This window comes from Amia ocellicauda, chromosome 8 (genome assembly GCF_036373705.1).
Source record: "Amia ocellicauda isolate fAmiCal2 chromosome 8, fAmiCal2.hap1, whole genome shotgun sequence".
NCBI classification, from domain to species: domain Eukaryota; kingdom Metazoa; phylum Chordata; class Actinopteri; order Amiiformes; family Amiidae; genus Amia; species Amia ocellicauda.
Genome location: NC_089857.1, coordinates 8,060,001 through 8,075,604, shown reverse-complemented (window position 1 = coordinate 8,075,604; position 15,604 = coordinate 8,060,001). Strand labels below are relative to the sequence as shown.

Sequence of the window (15,604 nt, the reverse complement as noted above, 5' to 3'; positions counted from 1 at the left end):
CCGCACAAAGTTCAGTGCTCACAAGGAGACTCATTCAACACACACGGTTCCATTCCCATTCATGCAAAGCACGAAAGTGTAAAACTTGGGAACATACTTGAGAGCAAAGATCACATTCAATCTCATTCAAGGCACGGATGTGAATGCAACGGGATGAAATTACTGAAATGATGCCTGCCCTCGAACTGTGATGATGGACTACCCGACTCGCCAATAATATTGGGTTCTGGTGTATTGAAATACAGGAGCTGCTGGATTTGTGTGTTTTCTTACCCCCTCACCATAGTTTGTCAAATGTTTAAACAACTGAACTTATATTCAAGGTTTGTTTCTCTTCATATGTTTTACTGGTTTACATTTGTCTCAGAAACCTGTTGAATGATTCTTCTGCTTTCAAAACAAAATGACAACAGGATGAATGCACACACTTGAAAATACAATACATGCAATGTTATGCATCATAGTGATGCAACCTCCTTTCAGTTTCATACTGCATGTCAATTGAAATCCTTACTGAAATGCACACCTTCTCAAGATTGCGCTTGACTGGCGTGTCAGGCTCTCGATTACAGCTGTTTTATCAAGACAATGTGTTCGTTTTGTAAAATATAGTTCCGGTCTGGTGTGGCACCCCAGCTAACGCACAACGTTGCCACAACGTGGCGTGTTAGCAGGGACTGTCTGCGGCGCGCTGGTGTGTCCCGGGCTTTAGAGTAGAGAGACAGTTCAACTGTAAGTATGAACGGCAGAAACGGATATTGCCTTCCCTTTAAGTAGAGCGTCAGGAACAGCCTCCCTGGCTTATGGCCATACTAGCCTGAATACGCCCGATCTCGTCCGATCTCGGAAGCCAAGCAGGCTCGGGCCTGGTCAGTACTTGGATGGGAGACCGCCTGGGAATACCAGGTGCTGTAAGCTTTTGCACACCAGAGGGCGACAAATCACGAGTTTTAACTTTGGATACACGCAATTTCATCATTATTTCAGATTTGACTTCCCCAAATACACAGGCATACAATAGATCTTGTTCTCCAACGTAAACGGTCCCTAGTAACTAGGGTACATTCGTAAATAAATTGAGCATCATGGCTAGAAGTGACTAAATGTTGCCTAATCTTTCTCATCGAGAAATGACACAATTACAGCAACACAAAAAGGAACTCCACCGGACAAAGTTCAGTGCTCACAAGGAGCCTCATTCAACACACACGGTTCCATTCCCATTCATGCAAAGCACGAAAGTGTAAAACTTGGGAACATACTTGAGAGCAAAGATCACATTCAATCTCATTCAAGGCACGGATGTGAATGCAACGGGATGAAATTACTGAAATGATGCCTGCCCTCGAACTGTGATGATGGACTACCCGACTCGCCAATAATATTGGGTTCTGGTGTATTGAAATACAGGAGCTGCTGGATTTGTGTGTTTTCTTACCCCCTCACCATAGTTTGTCAAATGTTTAAACAACTGAACTTATATTCAAGGTTTGTTTCTCTTCATATGTTTTACTGGTTTACATTTGTCTCAGCAACCTGTTGAATGATTCTTCTGCTTTCAAAACAAAATGACAACAGGATGAATGCACACACTTGAAAATACAATACATGCAATGTTATGCATCATAGTGATGCAACCTCCTTTCAGTTTCATACTGCATGTCAATTGAAATCCTTACTGAAATGCACACCTTCTCAAGATTGCGCTTGACTGGCGTGTCAGGCACTCAATTACAGCTGTTTTATCAAGACAATGTGTTCGTTTTGTAATATATAGTTCCGGTCTGGTGTGGCACCCCAGCTAACGCACAACGTTGCCACAATGTTGCCACAACGTGGCGTGTTAGCAGGGACTGTCTGCGGCGCGCTGGTGTGTCCCGGGCTTTAGAGTAGAGAGACAGTTCAACTGTAAGTATGAACGGCAGAAACGGATATTGCCTTCCCTTTAAGTAGAGCGTCAGGGACAGCCTCCCTGGCTTACAGCCATACTAGCCTGAATACGCCCGATCTCGTCCGATCTCGGAAGCCAAGCAGGCTCGGGCCTGGTCAGTACTTGGATGGTAGACCGCCTGGAAATACCAGGTGCTGTAAGCTTTTGCACCTTTTACACACCAGAGGGCGACAAATCACGAGTCTTAACTTTTGATACACACAATTTCATCATTATTTCAGATTTGACTTCCCCAAATACACAGGCATACAATAGATCTTGTTCTCCAACGTAAACGGTCCCTAGTAACTAGGGTACATTCGTAAATAAATTGAGCATCATGGCTAGAAGTGACTAAATGTTGCCTAATCTTTCTCATCGAGAAATGACACAATTACAGCAACACAAAAAGGAACTCCACCGGACAAAGTTCAGTGCTCACAAGGAGCCTCATTCAACACACACGGTTCCATTCCCATTCATGCAAAGCACAAAAGTGTAAAACTTGGGAACATACTTGAGAGCAAAGATCACATTCAATCTCATTCAAGGCACGGATGTGAATGCAACGGGATGAAATTACTGAAATGATGCCTGCCCTCGAACTGTGATGATGGACTACCCGACTCGCCAATAATATTGGGTTCCGGTGTATTGAAATACAGGAGCTGCTGGATTTGTGTGTTTTCTTACCCCCTCACCATAGTTTGTCAATTGTTTAAACAACTGAACTTATATTCAAGGTTTGTTTCTCTTCATATGTTTTACTGGTTTACATTTGTCTCAGCAACCTGTTGAATGATTCTTGTGCTTTCATAACAAAATGACAACAGGATGAATGCACACACTTGAAAATACAATACATGCAATGTTATGCATCATAGTGATGCAACCTCCTTTCAGTTTCATACTGCATGTCAATTGAAATCCTTACTGAAATGCACACCATCTCAAGATTGCGCTTGACTGGCAAGTCAGGCACTCAATTACAGCTGTTTTATCAAGACAATGTGTTCGTTTTGTAAAATATAGTTCCGGTCTGGTGTGGCACCCCAGCTAACGCACAACGTTGCCACAACGTTGCCACAACGTGGCGTGTTAGCAGGGACTGTCTGCAGCGCGCTGGTGTGTCCCGGGCTTTAGAGTAGAGAGACAGTTCAACTGTAAGTATGAACGGCAGAAACGGATATTGCCTTCCCTTTAAGTAGAGCGTCAGGGACAGCCTCCCTGGCTTACGGCCATACTAGCCTGAATACGCCCGATCTCGTCCGATCTCGGAAGCCAAGCAGGCTCGGGTCTGGTCAGTACTTGGATGGGAGACCGCCTGGGAATACCAGGTGCTGTAAGCTTCTGCACCTTTTTCACACCAGAGGGCGACAAATCACGAGTTTTAACTTTGGATACACACAATTTCATCATTATTTCAGATTTTACTTCCCCAAATACACAGGCATACAATAGATCTTGTTCTCCAACGTAAACGGTCCCTAGTAACTAGGGTACATTCGTAAATAAATTGAGCATCATGGCTAGAAGTGACTAAATGTTGCCTAATCTTTCTCATCGAGTAATGACACAATTACAGCAACACAAAAAGGAACTCCACCGGACAAAGTTCAGTGCTCACAAGGAGCCTCATTCAACACACACGGTTCCATTCCCATTCATGCAAAGCACGAAAGTGTAAAACTTGGGAACATACTTGAGAGCAAAGATCACATTCAATCTCATTCAAGGCACGGATGTGAATGCAACGGGATGAAATTACTGAAATGATGCCTGCCCTCGAGCTGTGATGATGGACTACCCGACTCGCCAATAATATTGGGTTCTGGTGTATTGAAATACAGGAGCTGCTGGATTTGTGTGTTTTATTACCCCCTCACCATAGTTTGTCAAATGTTTAAACAACTGAACTTATATTCAAGGTTTGTTTCTCTTCATATGTTTTACTGGTTTACATTTGTCTCAGCAACCTGTTGAATGATTCTTCTGCTTTCAAAACAAAATGACAACAGGATGAATGCACACACTTGAAAATACAATACATGCAATGTTATGCATCATAGTGATGCAACCTCCTTTCAGTTTCATACTGCATGTCAATTGAAATCCTTACTGAAATGCACACCTTCTCAAGATTGCGCTTGACTGGCGTGTCAGGCACTCAATTACAGCTGTTTTATCAAGACAATGTGTTTTTTTTTGTAAAATATAGTTCCGGTCTGGTGTGGCACCCCAGCTAACGCACAACGTTGCCACAACATGGCGTGTTAGCAGGGACTGTCTGCGGCGCGCTGCTGTGTCCCGGGCTTTAGAGTAGAGAGACAGTTCAACTGTAAGTATGAACGGCAGAAACGGATATTGCCTTCCCTTTAAGTAGAGCATCAGGGACAGCCTCCCTGGCTTACGGCCATACTAGCCTGAATACGCCCGATCTCGTCCGATCTCGGAAACCAAGCAGGCTCGGGCCTGGTCGGTACTTGGATGGGGGACCGCCTGGGAATACCAGGTGCTGTAAGCTTTTGCACCTTTTACACACAAGAGGGCGACAAATCACGAGTTTTAACTTTGGATACACACAATTTCATCATTATTTCAGATTTTACTTCCCCAAATACACAGGCATACAATAGATCTTGTTCTCCAACGTAAACGGTCCCTAGTAACTAGGGTACATTCGTAAATAAATTGAGCATCATGGCTAGAAGTGACTAAATGTTGCCTAATCTTTCTCATCAAGAAATGACACAATTACAGCAACACAAAAAGGAACTCCACCGGACAAAGTTCAGTGCTCACAAGGAGCCTCATTCAACACACACGGTTCCATTCCCATTCATGCAAAGCACGAAAGTGTAAAACTTGGGAACATACTTGAGAGCAAAGATCACATTCAATCTCATTCAAGGCACGGATGTGAATGCAACGGGATGAAATTACTGAAATGATGCCTGCCCTCGAACTGTGATGATGGACTACCCGACTCACCAATAATATTGGCTTCTGGTGTATTGAAGTACAGGAGCTGCTGGATTTGTGTGTTTTCTTACCCCCTCACCATAGTTTGTCAAATGTTTAAACAACTGAACTTATATTCAAGGTTTGTTTCTCTTCATATGTTTTACTGGTTTACATTTGTCTCAGCAACCTGTTGAATGATTCTTCTGCTTTCAAAACAAAATGACAACAGGATGAATGCACACACTTGAAAATACAATACATGCAATGTTATGCATCATAGTGATGCAACCTCCTTTCAGTTTCATACTGCATGTCAATTGAAATCCTTACTGAAATGTACACCTTCTCAAGATTGCGCTTGACTGGCGTGTCAGGCACTCAATTACAGCTGTTTTATCAAGACAATGTGTTCGTTTTGTAAAATATAGTTCCGGTCTGGTGTGGCACCCCAGCTAACGCACAACGTTGCCACAACGTTGCCACAACGTGGCGTGTTAGCAGGGACTGTCTTTTCTTCGCCGGTGTGTCCCGGACTTTAGAGTAGAGAGACAGTTCAACTGCAAGTATGAGCGGCAGAAACGGATATTGCCTTCCCTTTAAGTAGTGCGTCAGGGACAGCCTCTCTGGCTTACGGCCATACTAGCCTGAATACGCCCGATCTCGTCCGATCTCAGAAGCTAAGCAGGCTCTGGCCTGGTTAGTACTTGGATGGGAGACTGCCTGGGAATACCAGGTGCTGTAAGCTTTTGCATCTTTTACACACCAGAGGGCGACAAATCACGAGTTTTAACTTTGGATACACGCAATTTCATCATTATTTCAGATTTTACTTCCCCAAATACACAGGCATACAATAGATCTTGTTCTCCAACGTAAACGGTCCCTAGTAACTAGCGTACATTCGTAAATAAATTGAGCATCATGGCTAGAAGTGACTAAATGTTGCCTAATCTTTCTCATCAAGAAATGACACAATTACAGCAACACAAAAAGGAACTCCACTGGACAAAGTTCAGTGCTCACAAGGAGCTTCATTCAACACACACGGTTCCATTCCCATTCATGCAAAGCATGAAAGTGTAAAACTTGGAAATATACTTGAGAGTAAAGATCACATTCAATCTCATTCAAGGCACGGATGTGAATGCAACGGGATGAAATTACTGAAATGATGCCTGCCCTCGAACTGTGATGATGGACTGCCCGACTCGCCAATAATATTGGGTTTTGGTGTATTGAAATACAGGAGCTGCTGGATTTGTGTGTTTTCTTACCCCCTCACCATAGTTTGTCAAATGTTTAAACAACTGAACTTATATTCAAGGTTTGTTTCTCTTCATATGTTTTACTGGTTAAATTTGTCTCAGCAACCTGTTGAATGATTCTTCTGCTTTCAAATTAAAATGACAACAGGATGAATGCACACACATGAAAATACAATACATGCAATGTTATGCATCATAGTGATGCAACCTCCTTTCAGTTTCATACTGCATGTCAATTGAAATCCTTACTGAAATGCACACCTTCTCAAGATTGCGCTTGACTGGCGTGTCAGGCACTCAATTACAGCTGTTTTATCAAGACAATGTGTTCGTTTTGTAAAATATAGTTCCGGTCTGGTGTGGCACCCCAGCTAACGCACAACGTTGCCACAACGTTTCGTGTTAGCAGGGACTGTCTACGGCGCGCTGGTGTGTCCCGGACTTTAGAGTAGAGAGACAGTTCAACTGCAAGTATGAGCGGCAGAAACGGATATTGCCTTCCCTTTAAGTAGAGCGTCAGGGACAGCCTCCCTGGCTTACGGCCATACTAGCCTGAATACGCCCGGTCTCGTCCGATCTCGGAAGCTAAGCAGGCTCGGGCCTGGTCAGTACTTGAATGGGAGACCGCCTGGGAATACCAGGTGCTGTAAGCTTTTGCACACCAGAGGGCGACAAATCACGAGTTTTAACTTTGGATACACGCAATTTCATCATTATTTCAGATTTGACTTCCCCAAATACACAGGCATACAATAGATCTTGTTCTCCAACGTAAACGGTCCCTAGTAACTAGGGTACATTCGTAAATAAATTGAGCATCATGGCTAGAAGTGACTAAATGTTGCCTAATCTTTCTCATCGAGAAATGACACAATTACAGCAACACAAAAAGGAACTCCACCGGACAAAGTTCAGTGCTCACAAGGAGCCTCATTCAACACACACGGTTCCATTCCCATTCATGCAAAGCACGAAAGTGTAAAACTTGGGAACATACTTGAGAGCAAAGATCACATTCAATCTCATTCAAGGCACGGATGTGAATGCAACGGGATGAAATTACTGAAATGATGCCTGCCCTCGAACTGTGATGATGGACTACCCGACTCGCCAATAATATTGGCTTCTGGTGTATTGAAATACAGGAGCTGCTGGATTTGTGTCATTTCTTACCCCCTCACCATAGTTTGTCAAATGTTTAAACAACTGAACTTATATTCAAGGTTTGTTTCTCTTCATATGTTTTACTGGTTTACATTTGTCTCAGCAACCTGTTGAATGATTCTTCTGCTTTCAAAACAAAATGACAACAGGATGAATGCACACACTTGAAAATACAATACATGCAATGTTATGCATCATAGTGATGCAACCTCCTTTCAGTTTCATACTGCATGTCAATTGAAATCCTTACTGAAATGCACACCTTCTCAAGATTGCGCTTGAATGGCGTGTCAGGCACTCAATTACAGCTGTTTTATCAAGACAATGTGTTCGTTTTGTAATACATAGGTCTGGTGTGGCACCCCAGCTAACGCACAACGTTGCCACAACGTTTCGTGTTAGCAGGGACTGTCTGCGGCGTGCTGGTGTGTCCCGGACTTTAGAGTAGAGAGACAGTTCAACTGTAAGTATGAGCGGCAGAAACGGATATTGCCTTCCCTTTAAGTAGAGCGTCAGGGACAGCCTCCCTGGCTTACGGCCATACTAGCCTGAATACGCCCGATCTCGTCCGATCTCGGAAACTAAGCAGGCTCGGGCCTGGTCAGTACTTGGATGGGAGACCGCCTGGGAATACCAGGTGCTGTAAGCTTTTGCATCTTTTACACACCAGAGGGCGACAAATCACGAGTTTTAACTTTGGATACACGCAATTTCATCATTATTTCAGATTTGACTTCCCCAAATACACAGGCATACAATAGATCTTGTTCTCCAATGTAAACGGTCCCTAGTAACTAGGGTACATTCGTAAATAAATTGAGCATCATGGCTAGAAGTGACTAAATGTTGCCTAATCTTTCTCATCGAGAAATGACACAATTACAGCAACACAAAAAGGAACTCCACCGGACAAAGTTCAGTGCTCACAAGGAGCCTCATTCAACACACACGGTTCCATTCCCATTCATGCAAAGCACGAAAGTGTAAAACTTGGGAACATACTTGAGAGCAAAGATCACATTCAATCTCATTCAAGGCACGGATGTGAATGCAACGGGATGAAATTACTGAAATGATGCCTGCCCTCGAACTGTGATGATGGACTACCCGACTCGCCAATAATATTGGGTTCTGGTGTATTGAAATACAGGAGCTGCTGGATTTGTGTGTTTTCTTACCCCCTCACCATAGTTTGTCAAATGTTTAAACAACTGAACTTATATTCAAGGTTTGTTTCTCTTCATATGTTTTACTGGTTTACATTTGTCTCAGCAACCTGTTGAATGATTCTTCTGCTTTCAAAACAAAATGACAACAGGATGAATGCACACACTTGTAAAAACAATACATGCAATGTTATGCATCATAGTGATGCAACCTCCTTTCAGTTTCATACTGCATGTCAATTGAAATCCTTACTGAAATGCACACCTTCTCAAGATTGCGCTTGACTGGCGTGTCAGGCACTCAATTACAGCTGTTTTATCAAGACAATGTGTTCGTTTTGTAATATATAGTTCCGGTCTGGTGTGGCACCCCAGCTAACGCACAACGTTGCCACAATGTTGCCACAACGTGGCGTGTTAGCAGGGACTGTCTGCGGCGCGCTGGTGTGTCCCGGGCTTTAGAGTAGAGAGACAGTTCAACTGTAAGTATGAACGGCAGAAACGGATATTGCCTTCCCTTTAAGTAGAGCGTCAGGGACAGCATTCCTAGCTTACGGCCATACTAGCCTGAATACGCCCGATCTCGTCCGATCTCGGAAGCTAAGCAGGCTCGGGCCTGGTCAGTACTTGGATGGGAGACCGCCTGGGAATACCAGGTGCTGTAAGCTTTTGCATCTTTTACACACCAGAGGGCGACATATCACGAGTTTTAACTTTGGATACACGCAATTTCATCATTATTTCAGATTTGACTTCCCCAAATACACAGGCATACAATAGATCTTGTTCTCCAATGTAAACGGTCCCTAGTAACTAGGGTACATTCATAAATAAATTGAGCATCATGGCTAGAAGTGACTAAATGTTGCCTAATCTTTCTCATCGAGAAATGACAGAATTACAGCAACACAAAAAGGAACTCCACCGGACAAAGTTCAGTGCTCACAAGGAGCCTCATTCAACACACACGGTTCCATTCCCATTCATGCAAAGCACGAAAGTGTAAAACTTGGGAACATACTTGAGAGCAAAGATCACATTCAATCTCATTCAAGGCACGGATGTGAATGCAACAAGATGAAATTACTGAAATGATGCCTGCCCTCGAACTGTGATGATGGACTACCCGACTCGCCAATAATATTGGGTTCTGGTGTATTGAAATACAGGAGCTGCTGGATTTGTGTGTTTTCTTACCCCCTCACCATAGTTTGTCAAATGTTTAAACAACTGAACTTATATTCAAGGTTTGTTTCTCTTCATATGTTTTACTGGTTTACATTTGTCTCAGCAACCTGTTGAATGATTCTTCTGCTTTCAAAACAAAATGACAACAGGATGAATGCACACACTTGAAAATACAATACATGCAATGTTATGCATCATAGTGATGCAACCTCCTTTCAGTTTCATACTGCATGTCAATTTAAATCCTTACTGAAATGCACACCTTCTCAAGATTGCGCTTGACTGGCGTGTCAGGCACTCAATTACAGCTGTTTTATCAAGACAATGTGTTCGTTTTGTAATATATAGTTCCGGTCTGGTGTGGCACCCCAGCTAACGCACAACGTTGCCACAATGTTGCCACAACGTGGCGTGTTAGCAGGGACTGTCTGCGGCGCGCTGGTGTGTCCCGGGCTTTAGAGTAGAGAGACAGTTCAACTGTAAGTATGAACGGCAGAAACGGATATTGCCTTCCCTTTAAGTAGAGCGTCAGGGACAGCCTCCCTGGCTTACGGCCATACTAGCCTGAATACGCCCGATCTCGTCCGATCTCGGAAGCTAAGCAGTCTTGGGCCTGGTCAGTACTTGGATGGTAGACTGCCTGGAAATACCAGGTGCTGTAAGCTTTTGCATCTTTTACACACCAGAGGGCGACAAATCACGAGTTTTAACTTTGGATACACGCAATTTCATCATTATTTCAGATTTGACTTCCCCAAATACACAGGCATACAATAGATCTTGTTCTCCAACGTAAACGGTCCCTAGTAACTAGGGTACATTCGTAAATAAATTGAGCATCATGGCTAGAAGTGACTAAATGTTGCCTAATCTTTCTCATCGAGAAATGACACAATTACAGCAACACAAAAAGGAACTCCACCGGACAAAGTTCAGTGCTCACAAGGAGCTTCATTCAACACATACGGTTCCATTCCCATTCATGCAAAGCACGAAAGTGTAAAACTTGGGAACATACTTGAGAGCAAAGATCACATTCAATCTCATTCAAGGCACGGATGTGAATGCAACGGGATGAAATTACTGAAATTATGCCTGCCCTCGAACTGTGATGATGGACTACCCGACTCGCCAATAATATTGGGTTCTGGTGTATTGAAGTACAGGAGCTGCTGGATTTGTGTGTTTTCTTACCCCCTCACCATAGTTTGTCAAATGTTTAAACAACTGAACTTATATTCAAGGTTTGTTTCTCTTCATATGTTTTACTGGTTTACATTTGTCTCAGCAACCTGTTGAATGATTCTTCTGCTTTCAAAACAAAATGACAACAGGATGAATGCACACACTTGAAAATACAATACATGCAATGTTATGCATCATAGTGATGCAACCTCCTTTCAGTTTCATACTGCATGTCAATTGAAATCCTTACTGAAATGCACACCTTCTCAAGATTGCGCTTGACTGGCGTGTCAGGCACTCAATTACAGCTGTTTTATCAAGACAATGTGTTCGTTTTGTAATATATAGTTCCGGTCTGGTGTGGCACCCCAGCTAACGCACAACGTTGCCACAACGTTTCGTGTTAGCAGGGACTGTCTGCGGCGCGCTGGTGTGTCCCGGACTTTAGAGTAGAGAGACAGTTCAATTGCAAGTATGAGCGGCAGAAACGGATATTGCCTTCCCTTTAAGTAGAGCGTCAGGGACAGCCTCTCTGGCTTACGGCCATACTAGCCTGAATACGCCCGATCTCATCCGATCTCGGAAGCTAAGCAGGCTCGGGCCTGGTCAGTACTTGGATGGGAGACCGCCTGGGAATACCAGGTGCTGTAAGCTTTTGCATCTTTTACACACCAGAGGGCGACAAATCACGAGTTTTAACTTTGGATACACGCAATTTCATCATTATTTCAGATTTGACTTCCCCAAATACACAGGCATACAATAGATCTTGTTCTCCAACGTAAACGGTCCCTAGTAACTAGTGTACATTCGTAAATAAATTGAGCATCATGGCTAGAAGTGACTAAATGTTGCCTAATCTTTCTCATCGAGAAATGACACAATTACAGCAACACAAAAAGGAACTCCACCGGACAAAGTTCAGTGCTCACAAGGAGCCTCATTCAACACACACGGTTCCATTCCCATTCATGCAAAGCACGAAAGTGTAAAACTTGGGACAATACTTGAAAGCAAAGATCACATTCAATCTCATTCAAGGCACGGATGTGAATGCAACGGGATGAAATTACTGAAATGATGCCTGCCCTCGAACTGTGATGATGGACTACCCGACTCGCCAATAATATTGGGTTCTGGTGTATTGAAATACAGGAGCTGCTGGATTTGTGTGTTTTCTTACCCCCTCACCATAGTTTGTCAAATGTTTAAACAACTGAACTTATATTCAAGGTTTGTTTCTCTTCATATGTTTTACTGGTTTACATTTGTCTCAGCAACCTGTTGAATGATTCTTCTGCTTTCAAAACAAAATGACAACAGGATGAATGCACACACTTGAAAATACAATACATGCAATGTTATGCATCATAGTGATGCAACCTCCTTTCAGTTTCATACTGCATGTCAATTGAAATCCTTACTGAAATGCACACCTTCTCAAGATTGTGCTTGACTGGCGTGTCAGGCACTCAATTACAGCTGTTTTATCAAGACAATGTGTTCGTTTTGTAATATATAGTTCCGGTCTGGTGTGGCACCCCAGCTAACGCACAACGTTGCCACAACGTCTCGTGTTAGCAGGGACTGTCTGCGGCGCGCTGGTGTGTCCCGGACTTTAGAGTAGAGAGACAGTTCAATTGCAAGTATGAGCGGCAGAAACGGATATTGCCTTCCCTTTAAGTAGAGCGTCAGGGACAGCCTCTCTGGCTTACGGCCATACTAGCCTGAATACGCCCGATCTCATCCGATCTCGGAAGCTAAGCAGGCTCGGGCCTGGTCAGTACTTGGATGGGAGACCGCCTGGGAATACCAGGTGCTGTAAGCTTTTGCATCTTTTACACACCAGAGGGCGACAAATCACGAGTTTTAACTTTGGATACACGCAATTTCATCATTATTTCAGATTTGACTTCCCCAAATACACAGGCATACAATAGATCTTGTTCTCCAACGTAAACGGTCCCTAGTAACTAGTGTACATTCGTAAATAAATTGAGCATCATGGCTAGAAGTGACTAAATGTTGCCTAATCTTTCTCATCGAGAAATGACACAATTACAGCAACACAAAAAGGAACTCCACCGGACAAAGTTCAGTGCTCACAAGGAGCCTCATTCAACACACACGGTTCCATTCCCATTCATGCAAAGCACGAAAGTGTAAAACTTGGGACAATACTTGAAAGCAAAGATCACATTCAATCTCATTCAAGGCACGGATGTGAATGCAACGGGATGAAATTACTGAAATGATGCCTGCCCTCGAACTGTGATGATGGACTACCCGACTCGCCAATAATATTGGGTTCTGGTGTATTGAAATACAGGAGCTGCTGGATTTGTGTGTTTTCTTACCCCCTCACCATAGTTTGTCAAATGTTTAAACAACTGAACTTATATTCAAGGTTTGTTTCTCTTCATATGTTTTACTGGTTTACATTTGTCTCAGCAACCTGTTGAATGATTCTTCTGCTTTCAAAACAAAATGACAACAGGATGAATGCACACACTTGAAAATACAATACATGCAATGTTATGCATCATAGTGATGCAACCTCCTTTCAGTTTCATACTGCATGTCAATTGAAATCCTTACTGAAATGCACACCTTCTCAAGATTGCGCTTGACTGGCGTGTCAGGCACTCAATTACAGCTGTTTTATCAAGACAATGTGTTCGTTTTGTAATATATAGTTCCGGTCTGGTGTGGCACCCCAGCTAACGCACAACGTTGCCACAATGTTGCCACAACGTGGCGTGTTAGCAGGGACTATCTGCGGCGTGCTGCTGTGTCCCGGGCTTTAGAGTAGAGAGACAGTTCAACTGTAAGTATGAACGGCAGAAACGGATATTGCCTTCCCTTTAAGTAGAGCGTCAGGGACAGCCTTTCTGGCTTACGGCCATACTAGCCTGAATACGCCCGATCTCGTCCGATCTCGGAAGCTAAGCAGGCTCGGGCCTGGTCAGTACTTGGATGGGAGACCGCCTGGGAATACCAGGTGCTGTAAGCTTTTGCATCTTTTACACACCAGAGGGCGACAAATCACGAGTTTTAACTTTGGATACACGCAATTTCATCATTATTTCAGATTTGACTTCCCCAAATACACAGGCATACAATAGATCTTGTTCTCCAACGTAAACGGTCCCTAGTAACTAGGGTACATTCATAAATAAATTGAGCATCATGGCTAGAAGTGACTAAATGTTGCCTAATCTTTCTCATCGAGAAATGACACAATTACAGCAACACAAAAAGGAACTCCACCGGACAAAGTTCAGTGCTCACAAGGAGCCTCATTCAACACACACGGTTCCATTCCCATTCATGCAAAGCACGAAAGTGTAAAACTTGGGAACATACTTGAGAGCAAAGATCACATTCAATCTCATTCAAGGCACGGATGTGAATGCAACGGGATGAAATTACTGAAATGATGCCTGCCCTCGAACTGTGATGATGGACTACCCGACTCGCCAATAATATTGGGTTCTGGTGTATTGAAATACAGGAGCTGCTGGATTTGTGTGTTTTCTTACCCCCTCACCATAGTTTGTCAAATGTTTAAACAACTGAACTTATATTCAAGGTTTGTTTCTCTTCATATGTTTTACTGGTTTACATTTGTCTCAGCAACCTCAGCAAAAATGATTCTTCTACTTTCAAAACAAAATGACAACAGGATGAATGCACACACTTGAAAATACAATACATGCAATGTTATGCATCATAGTGATGCAACCTCCTTTCAGTTTCATACTGCATGTCAATTGAAATCCTTACTGAAATGCACACCTTCTCAAGATTGCGCTTGACTGGCGTGTCAGGCACTCAATTACAGCTGTTTTATCAAGACAATGTGTTCGTTTTGTAATATATAGTTCCGGTCTGGTGTGGCACCCCAGCTAACGCACAACGTTGCCACAACGTTTCGTGTTAGCAGGGACTGTCTGCGGCGCGCTGGTGTGTCCCGGACTTTAGAGTAGAGAGACAGTTCAACTGCAAGTATGAGCGGCAGAAACGGATATTGCCTTCCCTTTAAGTAGAGCGTCAGGGACAGCCTCCCTGGCTTACGGCCATACTAGCCTGAATACGCCCGATCTCGTCCGATCTCGGAAGCTAAGCAGGCTCGGGCCTGGTCAGTACTTGGATGGGAGACTGCCTGGGAATACCAGGTGCTGTAAGCTTTTGCATCTTTTACACACCAGAGGGCGACAAATCACGAGTTTTAACTTTGGATACACGCAATTTCATCATTATTTCAGATTTGACTTCCCCAAATACACAGGCATACAATAGATCTTGTTCTCCAACGTAAACGGTCCCTAGTAACTAGGGTACATTCGTAAATAAATTGAGCATCATGGCTAGAAGTGACTAAATGTTGCCTAATCTTTCTCATCGAGAAATTACACAATTACAGCAACACAAAAAGGAACTCCACCGGACAAAGTTCAGTGCTCACAAGGAGCCTCATTCAACACACACGGTTCCATTCCCATTCATGCAAAGCACGAAAGTGTAAAACTTGGGAACATACTTGAGAGCAAAGATCACATTCAATCTCATTCAAGGCACGGATGTGAATGCAACGGGATGAAATTACTGAAATGATGCCTGCCCTCGAACTGTGATGATGGACTACCCGACTCGCCAATAATATTGGGTTCTGGTGTATTGAAATACAGGAGCTGCTGGATTTGTGTGTTTTCTTACCCCCTCACCATAGTTTGTCAAAT

At 43.4% G+C, this 15,604-nt stretch overlaps 13 non-coding genes across 13 annotated transcripts; all 13 read left to right on the top strand.

The window, feature by feature from the left end:
- The first annotated feature begins 799 nt into the window (after window positions 1–799).
- LOC136756621 (5S ribosomal RNA) lies at window positions 800–918 on the top strand. Its single transcript, XR_010818693.1, has one exon. It is a non-coding gene; the product is annotated as a 5S ribosomal RNA (ribosomal RNA).
- A 1,057-nt stretch (window positions 919–1,975) lies between these two features.
- On the top strand, window positions 1,976–2,094 carry LOC136757336 (5S ribosomal RNA). The gene has a single exon (XR_010819369.1). It is a non-coding gene; the product is annotated as a 5S ribosomal RNA (ribosomal RNA).
- A 1,066-nt stretch (window positions 2,095–3,160) lies between these two features.
- On the top strand, window positions 3,161–3,279 carry LOC136756953 (5S ribosomal RNA). Its single transcript, XR_010819003.1, has one exon. It is a non-coding gene; the product is annotated as a 5S ribosomal RNA (ribosomal RNA).
- Window positions 3,280–4,335: 1,056 nt separating this feature from the next.
- LOC136757360 (5S ribosomal RNA) lies at window positions 4,336–4,454 on the top strand. The gene has a single exon (XR_010819388.1). It is a non-coding gene; the product is annotated as a 5S ribosomal RNA (ribosomal RNA).
- A 1,066-nt stretch (window positions 4,455–5,520) lies between these two features.
- LOC136757175 (5S ribosomal RNA) lies at window positions 5,521–5,639 on the top strand. Its single transcript, XR_010819215.1, has one exon. It is a non-coding gene; the product is annotated as a 5S ribosomal RNA (ribosomal RNA).
- A 1,054-nt stretch (window positions 5,640–6,693) lies between these two features.
- On the top strand, window positions 6,694–6,812 carry LOC136756745 (5S ribosomal RNA). Its single transcript, XR_010818808.1, has one exon. It is a non-coding gene; the product is annotated as a 5S ribosomal RNA (ribosomal RNA).
- A 1,041-nt stretch (window positions 6,813–7,853) lies between these two features.
- On the top strand, window positions 7,854–7,972 carry LOC136756719 (5S ribosomal RNA). The gene has a single exon (XR_010818783.1). It is a non-coding gene; the product is annotated as a 5S ribosomal RNA (ribosomal RNA).
- A 1,066-nt stretch (window positions 7,973–9,038) lies between these two features.
- On the top strand, window positions 9,039–9,157 carry LOC136757850 (5S ribosomal RNA). The gene has a single exon (XR_010819667.1). It is a non-coding gene; the product is annotated as a 5S ribosomal RNA (ribosomal RNA).
- Window positions 9,158–10,223: 1,066 nt separating this feature from the next.
- LOC136757484 (5S ribosomal RNA) lies at window positions 10,224–10,342 on the top strand. Its single transcript, XR_010819503.1, has one exon. It is a non-coding gene; the product is annotated as a 5S ribosomal RNA (ribosomal RNA).
- Window positions 10,343–11,397: 1,055 nt separating this feature from the next.
- Window positions 11,398–11,516, top strand: LOC136757974 (5S ribosomal RNA). The gene has a single exon (XR_010819783.1). It is a non-coding gene; the product is annotated as a 5S ribosomal RNA (ribosomal RNA).
- Window positions 11,517–12,571: 1,055 nt separating this feature from the next.
- LOC136757962 (5S ribosomal RNA) lies at window positions 12,572–12,690 on the top strand. Its single transcript, XR_010819772.1, has one exon. It is a non-coding gene; the product is annotated as a 5S ribosomal RNA (ribosomal RNA).
- Window positions 12,691–13,756: 1,066 nt separating this feature from the next.
- On the top strand, window positions 13,757–13,875 carry LOC136757849 (5S ribosomal RNA). The gene has a single exon (XR_010819666.1). It is a non-coding gene; the product is annotated as a 5S ribosomal RNA (ribosomal RNA).
- Window positions 13,876–14,933: 1,058 nt separating this feature from the next.
- LOC136756406 (5S ribosomal RNA) lies at window positions 14,934–15,052 on the top strand. The gene has a single exon (XR_010818493.1). It is a non-coding gene; the product is annotated as a 5S ribosomal RNA (ribosomal RNA).
- The last annotated feature ends 552 nt before the right edge of the window (window positions 15,053–15,604 follow it).